Source organism: Coenobita brevimanus, chromosome 103, assembly GCF_032717465.1.
Source record: "Coenobita brevimanus isolate Jiangsu-jjx chromosome 103, ASM3271746v2, whole genome shotgun sequence".
NCBI lineage: Eukaryota > Metazoa > Arthropoda > Malacostraca > Decapoda > Coenobitidae > Coenobita > Coenobita brevimanus.
This window is the reverse complement of record NC_137056.1, coordinates 15,020,683-15,033,820: the sequence shown is the minus strand read 5'-3', so window position 1 is coordinate 15,033,820 and position 13,138 is coordinate 15,020,683.

Genomic DNA, 13,138 nt, shown 5'->3' with positions numbered 1-13,138 from the left:
TTTCTTATCACTGCTTTCAAAGAACCAGCAACCTTTCTTCCCTGCTGTACCCTTTCAAGCACTTCACCCTCCAAACCTCCATCCTTACTCATCACACTACCCAAATACTTAAACGTACTCACATTTTCCACTTCCTCATCATCCAACCTCGCTGTACAATCACTGACTTCACCTCTCTCAAAGACCATCACTTTACTCTTCCCTACATTCACCTTTAGATTCCGTTTCTTACACACTCTCCCAAACTCATCCACCAAGCCTTGCAGTTCCCCTTCGTCTTCACTCAACAACACAGTATCATCTGCAAACAACAGTACAGGGAGTTTCCAAACACTATCCTCTCTCACCCGGGCCACTCCAACATCCACTACCCTACCTTGTACCTCTTTTATTACCCCATCCATGTACAGATTGAACAACCATGGAGACATGACACATCCCTGTTTCAACCCAACTTTCAAAGAGAAAAATTCACTAAGTTCACCACCCACACGCACTGCAGCCTTCGCACCATCGTACATACTCTTCACAGCATTCAACAACTTCCCATCTACTCCATATATTCTTAACACTTTCTACAATCCTTGTCTATCCACCCTGTCATATGCTTTCTCCAAATCCATGAAAGCCGCATACAACTTCTTTCCCTTCTCTAGAAACTTTTCCACTAAAGATCTAAGAATGAATATCTGATCTACGCAACCTCTTCCCTTCCTAAAGCCTCCCTGTTCTTCTCCAACTAATTTCTCTGTTCTTTCTCTAACCCCGTCAATAAGTATCCTACCATACACTTTTCCTATTATACTAAGAAGACAAATGCCCCTATAATTACCACACACTTCTTTTTCCCCTTTTCCTTTGTACAAGGAAATAATTATACCTGACTTCCAATCCTCTGGGACTCTACCTTCCTCCCAGGCCAATCTGGACATCTTCCACATCCATTCTACTACTATCTCTCCCCCATGCTTCAACATTTCACCACACACTGCATCAATTCCTGGGGCTTTCCCCGGTTTAACTTTCTTCATTGTTTCCAAAACTTCTATCCTACTGATTTCTTCCTGTCTTCTCACCTCCCTCCTTCTCCCAGCCATTCCCCAGCCACTTATACTCGCATTACTTCCATCCTGTATATTCAACAATTCCTTAAAGTGTTCTCTCCATTTGCTCACTTTTTCTCCCTTCTCCACTAGTAATCTACCATTTTTATCTTTCACTCCCCTGCTAACTTCATTTCCACCCTGTCTTATTCTTTTCACCTCTTTCCAGAACATTTTCTTACAGTCCCTCCACTTTGCACTCAAATTCCTTTCAAATTCCTCATCCACTCTCTTCTTACTCTCTCTTACTAATCTTTTCACCTCTCTCTTTCTTTCTACATATAACTCTCTTCCACCTCTCAACTTCTTCCACGCCCCTATTTCTCATCCTTTCATCGTATGCTTTCTTCTTTTGTGCCACAGCCTGTTTCACCTCTTCAGTCCACCACGCTGTTCCTTGCACCCCCCTCCGTCTTCTCTTCCTTCCACACACCACATCACACGCTGCACATATTTCTTCTGTAAATATCCTACACACACCTTCCACGTCTCCCATCTGCTCTAATTCATATTTGCCCAATCGTTCCTCCACTTCTCTCTTATACTCTGCCTTTTTCTCATCCTCTTGTAACCTTTCCACTCTCTTTGCAACTACTCCTTCCTCTCGTCTTTCCCTTCTTCTATTCCTCCATCTTTCTTGAATTCTAATTCTGGCCACCACCAAGTAGTGGTCAGAAAGTCCACTCCCCCAGCCTCTATAAACTCTTGCATCCATTACACATCTTCGCATCCTTTCATCCACACACACATAATCAATCATTGCCTTCCTTTCATTCAGTTCGCCACCCACCCTTCTCATCATTCGCCATGTATACCTGTGGATCATTTTATGCCTGAAGAGGGTATTGGTTATCACCAACCCCCTCCCAGCACAAATGTCCACTAACGCACTGCCATTCTCATCTATCTCAGCAGGCACACCCCACTCACCAACTATTCCATCCACCTTCACATTCCCAACTTTACCATTCATATCACTGATCAAAAACACTCTCTCATTCCTTCCAAACTTTTCCATGCACACTTATACATTTGTCCAGAACTCTTCTCTCGCTCTTCTAGCACGATCTTGCGTTGGCGCATACACACACACAATTGCCCACATTTGTATTCCAACTTTCAACTTTACCCACACAATCCTTGACCCAACTGATCCATACTGTCTTATGCTCTTCTTCCATCTTTTACTCACAACTATACATACTCCTTCCTTGCCCCCTCATTCTCACCTACTCCTGCACATATACCCCATCCATACTCCCATTCTCTCACACTTTCTCCTCTCCATTTTGTTTCAGTTATTCCACATACATCCACTTTCGCACCCTCAAGCACCTGGACAATCTCTCTTTCACCTCATCATTCACTCCCCTTACATTCCACGTTCCGATAACCATGTCCTTTGTCCGGTCCTTGGTTGTCATCGTTTGGTCAGTCCTTGTCCGAAGCTTATTGTTTGTTTTTTTAGTTAGTTGTTTTCCGGGGAGGGGCACTAACCCTCTGCCAACCCTTTTAGTCGCCTTTTACGACAAACTTCCTTGAAAAACCCCCCTTCCCCCAGGGGGTTAATATATATATATATATATATATATATATATATATATATATATATATATATATATATATATATATATATATATATATATATATATATATATTTCAGCTTAGTTTAGTGGTATTATGCAAGATGACAGACGGTGGTGCAAGGCAGTCGGCCTCTGACTGTGACGTCATCAGACTTACACTCCGGCCCTGTGTGGAGACGGCCCTGGCTGGAGGTGGTGGCGGAGGAGGAGTAGGGGTGACTCACCGAATACCCGCTCGTGCAGCGTGATGCCATCATCATGTGGGGAGGTGTTCATGCCCCACTTTATAATTTTGACGTTTGCTGGGCAGTCGTCGTCCTCTGTGGCTTGAATGTGGGCCCGTACCTGATTGAGCAGAGTGCAATGACTACGCTCACAGATGTCGTTCCCTTATGACCAGTATGGGGATGAATGGGAGATGTATCCAAAAATGGTAGATGGTTCTTTCCAGATTTTTCCTGTAAATTTGGGTGCATTATCGGAATGGAGGGCGTGGGGGATGCCAAAGCATGGGAATACGTGGCGAGTTAGGGCATCTGTGATGGCAAGGGCGTGATGTTCTTTCGCTGGGCAGGCTACCAGGAATTTAGTGTCTACAAAAGTAATGATGTAATGGTAACCTGATTTAGATGGAAGGGGGTCGACGATATTGACTGACAATAGCGGCCATGGCTTGCTGGGCAACAGATGGCTGGAGGGGCCTGGTGTGCACATGGTGTCCTTTCTGAGGGCACATGCTCAACAGCTTTGTACTATCTGTTGAAATAGTTTGGAGGGGTGTGCGGCCCAGGAGGTGTCACTGAATGCCTGGAACAACTTTGTGCCGAGGCGTATCCTGTTGTTGGTGTGGAGATGGGTGAGGGTGTCAGGGCAGCCTCGGGATCGAGAGCTATGTGGCCAGAGGGGGTGTATAGGAGGTCGCCATGCCATAGCAGCTTGGAGAACAGGTGGGCAGGCATCCAGTCAGGGCGATCCTTGGCCTACCAACATCACAGGAGGGTGGGTATAGCCTGGATGGCGTTTACAGGAAGTCTGGAGAGGGTGTCTGCATTCGTGTGGGGTTTGCCAGGTTAGTAGGATATGTCAAAGTCAAATTCTTCCAAGGTCTCTCTCCAGCAGATCATCTGCACATTTTTGGTGTCAGATTGGTGGAGCCATTGCAGGGACTGGTGATCTGTAATGATGGTAATGTGGGTATCTGCCAGGTATGCACGGAAGTATTCGAGTGCCCAGATGATACCGAGGCACTCCCGCTTAGTGGCCGCATAATTCCACTCGGGCAGGTTGAGAGTGCAGCTGCCACAGGCAATAATGTGTTCCCTGCTGTCTTGTACCTGGGCTAGTACGACGCCAATGGCTACCAGTGAGACGTCAGTGTAGAGGCGGACAGGGAGAGTGTAATCTGGGAATGCCACTACGGGAGCTGTGAAGAGTTTGTCCTTGAGGGCCCGGAAGGTTTGGAGGCAAGCTTCTGTCCAAGTAAATGGCTCCCCTTTCTTTGTGAGATCGTGTAGGAGTTTGACGATGGTAGCGAACCCTATTATGAAACTATGGTAGTACGAAGCGGATCTCATGCACGTCTTGAGGTGGGGGGAGGTCAGCTATGGCTCTGAGTCTTTCGGGGTCGGGTGCGATGCCTTCCTTCGATATGACATGTCCTAGGAAGAAAACGGACCTCTTGGCCAGGACGCACTTGGACGGGCGTAGTTTCAGCCCAGCGTGGCATATTCTTAAAATATGGCATAGGCGGTGGAGATGGTCAGCCCAGGTTCTGCTGAAGATGATGACATCGTTGAGGTAGGCGAGGCAAGTCTCCCAGGTGAGGCCACTAAGCACGGACTCCATCAGGCGGGAGAACGTTGCTAGGGCGTTGCAGAGGCCGAAGGGGAGCACACTGAATTCGTAGTGCTTCCCGTTGCTGGTAGAGAAGGCGGTCTTTCTTTGATCCTCCAGATGCACGGGGACCTGCCGGTATCCTGATTGCAGGTCTAGGGTGGAGAACCAGGATGTCCCATAGAGAGAGTCCAGGGAGTCGCTGATCCTTGGCAGGGGAGTGGTGTCTTTGATAGTGACATCGTTGAGGCGACGGTAGTCCACACAAAATCGTAGTGTCCCGTCTTTCTTCTTTACAAGGACGACAGGAGAGGACCAAGGGCTGGTTGATGGAGGTATCACACCGCCATCTAACATGTCCTGGACCTGCTGATCTCCCTCAGCCCGTTGCATGGGGTTCTTCCGGTGAGCAGGTTGCCGGATTGAGGGGCCTGTCGTGTGTATCTTGTGAGACAGGATAGTGGTGTGGTCGATGTCTGTGGGTCCCAATGAGAACATTTCCTAAAAGTCCAGGAGGAGGCATCTCAGATCAGCAGTTTGTTGTGGGGAAAGGTGGTCGGGGAGTGGGGGTAGGGTGTGGGAGGTGGGGGAGGAGTGTGTGGCGCAGGGCTCTGCTTCTTCCATCTCGCCCACCACTAGGCCCTTGGGGAGGGTGATGGGTGAGGTGGAGAGGTTAGCTGCACAGATTGCAGAGAGGTGCAGGGGTAGGAAGGTGGGGGAGAGCAGGCAGGAGGCAGTGGCACTCGCCAGTGCGTCTGGGGAGAAAACTACGTGGGTACTGGTGGGTCGGTGCAAAGGGAGCCACGCCTCGTGGTGGGGAGGAATAGTTACGGAGGAGGATAGCATGGCAGGAAAGGTGGGGGGCAGGGCTGGGGGGGAGAGGGGGGGAAGGGGGAAGGTGTTATGGTGCGGCACGTGCAGAGAGGCTGAGGGGGTGGATCTGGTGATTTGTGGAGATGCAACTGGCTTCCGTGGCAATCGATGTTGGCCTGGAGTTTCTGTAACAGATCCAATCCCGAGTAACCATTGTAGGCACGGCAAGAGGAGTCAAATATGATAAACTGGTGTTGGGCAGATGCTTTCTGGTGCGTCTGGACACGGAGAGCCCATGTCTCCCCACGGATTGGCAGGGGGCCGTCCCCCGCATCCACGAGGTAGGGAGGAGAGGGCCAAAAGCTTTGGCATGGTGGGAGTAGAAATGGTGGGAGTAGAAATGGTGGTATAGGTATCACACTGCTTTCCTTGTCAACCAGCAGTCAGGCCTTCACCCCGTTCAGCCTGGCCTTGTTGTAGACTGGGAAGCGGTACTTGTGTGAGGTGGCCCCCGCCACTGTGGGGAGGTGTGGGGATGGTCCTAAAAATCCAATTGGGATGAGATGGCCTCTCCCTCGCTGGTGTCAGGGGCCTCAAAGGGAGAGGAAGGTTTGTCTGGTGGGTTGTTCTCAATGGCCGACACCTTGCGGCACCCCTGGTTAGCAGCCCTCACCCGGGCGGCCTTCAGCTGCTCTTTAATGTCATGTATGAGGCAGCGGTGGCTGCATACCGTAAACTCCCAGGGATTAATGGAGATGAGGTTGGACGCTTCCTTGGGAGGGGGTTGCTTTCTGATGGGGACGGCCCAGGGTAGGGCTGCTGGCTCCTGGGGCAGTGGGTTCGGGGTGGGTGTTCGTGGCTTGTTGTGGGGCAGCTTGCGGGTGGGGACTATGCTTACTGCACTGGTTTGCTGAGGGATAGTGTGGGTGGCGAGTAGGTGCCTCACCAACTGGATATCTCTGTCAATGTCCCCAGTCGGGTTGTAAATGGTAAAATGTTCCCTGACCACGCTGGGGAGTATTCTTAGCAGGATTTTAAATAAATGTTGATCCTGGGTTTATGGGTTCGCCTCCGGGTAGGTGGTGGTGATGAGACATCGCGTTTGAATGAGGGTGTCGTCTAGGTTCCCATCTTGAGTGAGTGCGTCTACCTGGGAGAAGGCGACGACTTTCCCTAGTAAGGGTGTGACAGCTTGTGTCACGATCTGCTGAAACTGGTCCCATTTCAGCTCTGGGACTATTTTAGTGGCAATAATTGAGACAAACTTTCCGAGGTGGGGAAGGCTGACTGCTATCTTTTCTCAGTCATTCTTAAAACTTATGTCTAATATAGCTTTGATCATAGCCATGTATGTGTGTATATCGTAAAGTTCGGAGTCGATCTTAGGAAGCTGAATGTGTGGTTTGGCCGCCATGTTTGCAGATTTTCCTTCCCTTGCTGTTCCACTGCAGGGTCAAGAACCACCGCTAGCCATCAGTGTTATGCAGTATGTTCTGAGTCCCGACTTCTCGGGTCTAGACACGGTGCAGCCCTGGGTTCTTTGTTCCTGATCGGGTCAGTATCAACAAGGAAGGGAAAACACAAACACCACGGATCAAAAGATACACTGCTATATTATCAGAGTACAGTTACACACACAATGCTATAACCAGAACTGAGAATATACAACAACTTGCACCAATGTTTATGACAATCCTTACTGTATTACACACACAATGCTATATCCAAAGTTGAGAATATATAATAACTTGGACCGATGTTTATGACAATCACTGTCCACATAGTTCAGCTTACATGTTGGGTTTACACTTTCCTGTAGGAGTAGACTGTAACACCAGTCAAGCAGGGCAGTACCCACAAAGTGGATGGAAAGCTGATGACATGGAGAGCTGGAGCTCCTGTTTCATCAGCCCTCGGGACTAGGTCCCGACCATCCCCCTTTGCTGAACTTTTTCAGTGTCTCAGTAACACAGAGTAGCCCAGCATGCCCTCCAATACAAGTTTCTCTAACTATCAACACCAGACTACATGCACAGTACACACTACACTTCCTTTTCCCCCAAATTTAAAGAAATCATGGCAGTGCAACACGTGGCCTCGGAGTCCCCAGGGGAGGGGGGCAGAAATGCCCCTACCTTCCGCCCCTCTCCCGGTGACGACTCGAGCTGCCTGGAGCCACTGTCTGATTCTTTTCTTCTTCATTTCTGCAAAATTCGCGGCCTTTCCTTTAACATTCGCTCTGTTGAGCACCATCTCTCCTTCTCTAAACCTCACCTTCTTTTTCTAACTGAGAGTCAGCTGTCTGAGGCAACTAACAGCAGACCCTTTTCTGTGTCCCCGTACTATCTCTATACTCATCTCAAAGCCAAAGGTGGCTGTTGTGTACATATACGCAACGACTTATCTTGCTCTTGTGTTCCTGAATTCGATTCTTCAGAATTTTCTACACTCTGGCTTTGGCTTTCCTGTCATTCTCTGACTAAATATACTGTATCTGCACTGTTTACTTATCTCCTAATTCAACAGACTATCAAAAATTCTTTGACTATCTTACTTCTACATTGGAACACATTCTATCCACTTCTCATTTCTCTGAAATCTCCATTCTAGGAGATTTCAATGTTCACCACAACCTTTGGCTCTCCTCTCCTTTCACTGATCCACCTGATGAACAAACCTACACCTTTTCTATCCTTAATGACCTAGAGCAGCTTGTACAGCACCCTACCCGTATTCCAGACTGCCTTGGAGAGACCTCCAACATACTTGACCTTTTTCTTACAACTAATCCTTCTGCTTACACTGTTAATCTTTTCTCTCCGTTGGGCTCCTCCGATCACAACCTTGTCACCTTAATCTGTCCTATCGCTCTGGTACAGCCTGTGGACCCTCCAAAGAAACGTTGTCTGTGGCACTTTACAGCTGCGGATTGGGAGGCCATCAGGCAGTACTTCTTTGATTTCCCATGGAATGATTATTGCTTCCATGGCCGGAAGCCATCCGGGTGTGCCTTGCACATTATGGAGGTTATTCTCTCGGGCATGGAAGCATACATTCCTTTCTCATATCCTCTGACTAATGCAAGAAAGTCTTGGTTTAATCACGCTTGTTCTAATGCTGTCTGCAACAAGGAGAGGGCCTATAAAAGGTACCGGGGCCAACACACCCCTGAATCACATCTTTTATACGTTTCTGCCCGCAATCTTGCTAAGTCTGTCCTTTGCTCTGCTAAAAATAATTTCATCCGTACTAAATGATCTCAACTCTCCAACTCGAATTCTTCCCGCTCCTTCTGGCACCTTGCCAAAAACCTTTCTAACAGCTTTACCTCATCATCCTTCCCTCCTCTTTTCTACTCAGATGGCTCTGTAGCTATTTCTTCTACTGATAAAGCAGATCTCTTCACTCAGACTTTCTCCTCCAATTCCACCTTAGACGGTTCCAGTGCTGTTCCTCCATCACTTCCCCCCTCTGACTTCCTTATGGCTGACATTAAAATTTCTTCAGATGATGTATTTTCTGCTATCACAGGCCTCGATACTAATAAGGCATATGGGCCTAATGGAGTCCCTCCTGTTGTTCTCAAGAACTGTGCTTCTGTGCTTACACCCTGCCTAGGCAAACTCTTTCGCCTTTGTCTTCTTGCTGGAAGTTTGCTCTCATTCAGCCAGTCCCAAAGAAGGGTGACCATTCCCAACCCTCTAACTATCGTCCAATTGCTTTAACATCCTGTATCTCAAAAGTTTTCAAGTCAATTCGTAATAGAAAAATTTTAAAGCATTTTTCCTATCACAACCTTCTGATCGTCAGTATGGGTTCCGTCAGGGATGCTCCACTGGCGATCTTCTCACTTATATTTCAGACTCCTGATCATCCTCCTTTCGGGACTTTGGTGAAAGCTTTGCCATTGCACTTGACATCTCAAAGGCTTTCGATCGAGTCTGGCATAAATCTTCAATTTCGAAGCTGCCTTCTTACGGTTTGTATCCTTCTCCCTTTTCCTTCATCTATAGCTTCCTTTCTGGTCGTTCTATAGCCGCTGTTGTAGACGGTCATCGTTCTTCTTCTAGTTCTATCAACAGTGGTGTTCTTTAGGGCTCTGTCCTATTACCAACTCTCTTCCTTTTATTCATCAATGACCTTCTATGCTGTACATCTAACCCTATCCACTCATACACTGATGACTCCACCCTTCACCTTTCCATTCGATTTCCACAACGTCCATCTCAGCAGTTACTTCTACAAACAAGGGATGAGGCTATGGCACACCTAATGTCTGGCTTGGCTTGTATCTCTGACTGGGGTAAAAATAATCTGGTTGTTTTTAATGCATCAAAGACTCAGGTTTTACATCTATCAACCCGACATAAACTTCCACAGGTACACCCACTAATGTTTAATAATATTCAGCTTAATCCTGCATCATCCTTGAACATGCTTGGGGTTTCATTTACTCGGGAGCTATCTTGGAAAGATCATATTACATCTCTTGTAAATTCTGCTTCCAAGAGATTAGATGTGGTAAGCCGACCCTGTTCCTTCTTTACTGCTGCACAATTGTTGACTCTATACAGGGGTTTTATCCGCCCATGTTTAGAGTACAACTCTCATGTGTGGGGAGGCTCCCCACATACAGCTCTTCTCAATAGGGTGGAGTCAAATGCTTTTTGTCTCATTAACTCTCCTCCTCTTACTGACTCCCTTGAACCACTGTCTCTTCATCACTGTTGGATCTTTTCTATTGCTGCTTCAATGGTCACTGCTCCTCTGAACTGTCTGCATGCATTCCTCCACCTCTACGACGGGCGCGTAGCACCCGTCTAGCAGCAAACTCTTATCCCTTTTCTGTCCAACTCTCTAATGCAACAGGTCAACTCTGGAACTGTCTCCCTTTGTATTTCCTGCTTCCTATGATCTCCAGTCTTTCAAACGCAGTGTGTCCAGGCATCTCAAAATGACCGGATCTTGAATTTGGCTCTCTCTTGTATTTTGTTTTTCTCTTAGAAGAAACAATAATTGCAGGCTAGTGGCCTTTGGTTCCTTCTTCCTCGCATAAAAAAAAATTTTACATGCACACAGTATCGCAGGTAATATCTCACAAATACATCAAGTATATCACCATCAGCATATTCATGGACAACACTACCCAGTATTTCCATGGAGACAACTCGTTTAGTCAGGTCCTTAAGCCGAGGTGTTTGCGTTGCATAGATGAGGTCCTAGCTAATATAATATATCCACGTGACATGGACGGAAGCCCTAGCTAGACTTAGACAATGTCACGTGACACAGGACGAGAGTATACAGTATATCACACCTGAGGGGGGGAGGGGGGTATTAGTGAGGATAGGGAAGGACTGTTTTCTGTAGGGATGGGGCCAGCGGGAGTGGAGGGAGGGGACAACACTGATCTGGGATGCACTGGGGTGTTGTTGTTTTCTGCAAGTGACACAAGTGGATTTTGCACTGTCTGGGGGAAGCTAACCTGTGGGTGGGGTTAGAGACTCCGCTCGTAAGTCACAGGTACTCGATTCGCCAGAGAAGGAGGGGGAGAACACCAGGAAGGGTGGAGGAACACACAGGGGGAAAAGAGACATTGAGGAGATACTACATGAGGGGGGGGGGGATGATATCACACTGGTTGGCTCACTAGAGGTTGGGATCACCACACTGGGGGAAGTGGAAAGTCACAAGACCTGTTCCTCACAGTTTAGTCGGAGGAGAGAACATGGCCCATGGGTGAAGGAGGCCTACGCCGGGAGCTCCAGGTGGCGACCAGGTGTGGGAGGCGGGCCGTCCAGGGAGCTGCTCAGGAAAGTGTGGACCTTGGCGTGGCCACTTGTTCGGGAGGGATGGGGTGGTGTATGGGGTGGCTCCTTGGCCGCATTAGCCCTATAAGAGGCAGGGCTCTCTGGGCTGGGGCTGAAGAACGTCAGCAGTCGGGTGGCACGTCGTCAGCCCTTGGTCGTTGTCAGGGTCCGGGGGAGGGACCAAGGGAGGCCCGGGCCTAGGGTCAGCCTGGAGAAGGGCGGTGTCCGGGCGGGGTGGTCTTTGCACCTGCCAGGGGTGGCTGAGAGGGAAGGGCCATGGCCACCAAGTCCGGGGGGACGTCCTACTGCCACGACGAACACCTGGAGAGTCCCGCTGACTCCAGGGGCTGCAGCCTTGACTGCAGGGAGAGGACGTCAGGGTTGGGCTGCGGCCTCTGGTCCTGGCAGTGCCCAACAGCATCTGGGAAGGGCGGGGCTGGAGGGACTGGACACCGGGTCTCGCGGAAGCCTCACCTGGTATGGACTCGGGTGGGGAGCCTGTAGAGGAATAGATTCTCGCCTCTCGAGGACAGCAGCAAGAGTAGGGGCGCCTCACTCCGCCACAGGGGAGGCAGGGTGAGCTGGAGGTGACTCCCTCCATCAGGCAGCCCCGTCGTGCACTGCCTGTGCTCCTACGAGGGTCAGGGGCACGGGGGAGGTCGGGGGAGCCTCTCCCAGACACCACTGATCCTGGCGACTGGGAGCGGACACCCGTGAGGCCATTCTGGTGGTAGTCGTGGCTCTGGGGGAGTCTGCGCTCCTGCTGTAGGGTTAGAGCCTCTTGCCCCTGAGACGCTGGGAGGAAGAGGTCAGGCGTACTCTCTTGACTTTTACCATAGCTCCGGTGGAGCGTGCCCTCCTTTCGTCGGGAGGGAGACACCCATCCCTGGGACGTAGGGAGGACAAGGTTGGATGTACTCTCGCGGCTCATGCCACACCTCCGGTGGAGCGTGCGCTCCTTCTGTTGGGGAAGGTTCTGCACCTGCAATGTCGGGAGGACGAGGTCGGACATACTCTCACGGCTTTTGCCACAGCTCCGGTGGAGCATGCCCTCCTTTCGCCGGGGAAGGTGCTGTACCCGCAATGTCAGGAGGACGAGGTTGGACGTACTCTCACGGCTTATGCCACAGCTCCGGTGGAGCGTGCCCTCCGTTGGTCGAGGTAGGGGGATAGCAACCCTAGAGGCTCCTCCTGAGTCCTCATACAAATAGCAGGCCAATCCAAGGGGCTCAGCGTCCGAGGGTGTGCTTGGGAGCTTGTCAATGCAAGTCCCACCCCGATTCTGGTGAGCGTTCCCTCTGTTGGAGAGTAGTGTACTTTCCCTGTACACTGCCGGGTGGTCTGGCTGCGTGGAAGAGGGGCGCTGACTCACGAGGGACATATGTCGTTGATGCCGGGACGTCGGGTCAGGTAAATTAGCCCCTCCATCACCTCCTAGTGGGGTGGGTATCACCTCCTCACTCTCTCCTCCTGGGGTGGTGGTGTTGGGTTCACCCCGCCGCACGTGTATGTCAAAAGTAAAGATAGTGAAGTTATGAAGCCAGTGTTTATTTTTGGCTCATCTGATCTTAGGTGCTGTACATCAAAAGGTTGACCATAGGAAGAACAACTCACTGGGCAACGTCCTTCCTCTACTAAACTACTGCTGTTGGAGCCTGTGGCAGTGTGGGACGGAGACGTAACAATAATGTCCAGATCATAATTGTCATCAAATCACGAAAATAAACATCTTAATGTATGTTATTATCCACATTTAAATCTCTATGGAGGATTAAACTCTGGCTGGAAAAAAAAAGCCTTAAGCGCGAAACCAAACCATGAGCGCTGAGAATAAACAGTGGAGTAATAAATGGCAACAAAAAAGGCTATCCACTGAATTTAGTGAAAACGTGAAATTACAGGAAACGGCTATTCTCTTTTACCTTAACCTGGCCCAGATTTGCATCCTCATGCAGCTTATCTCATGGAGTCCAATGGAGGCTAGACAACACTA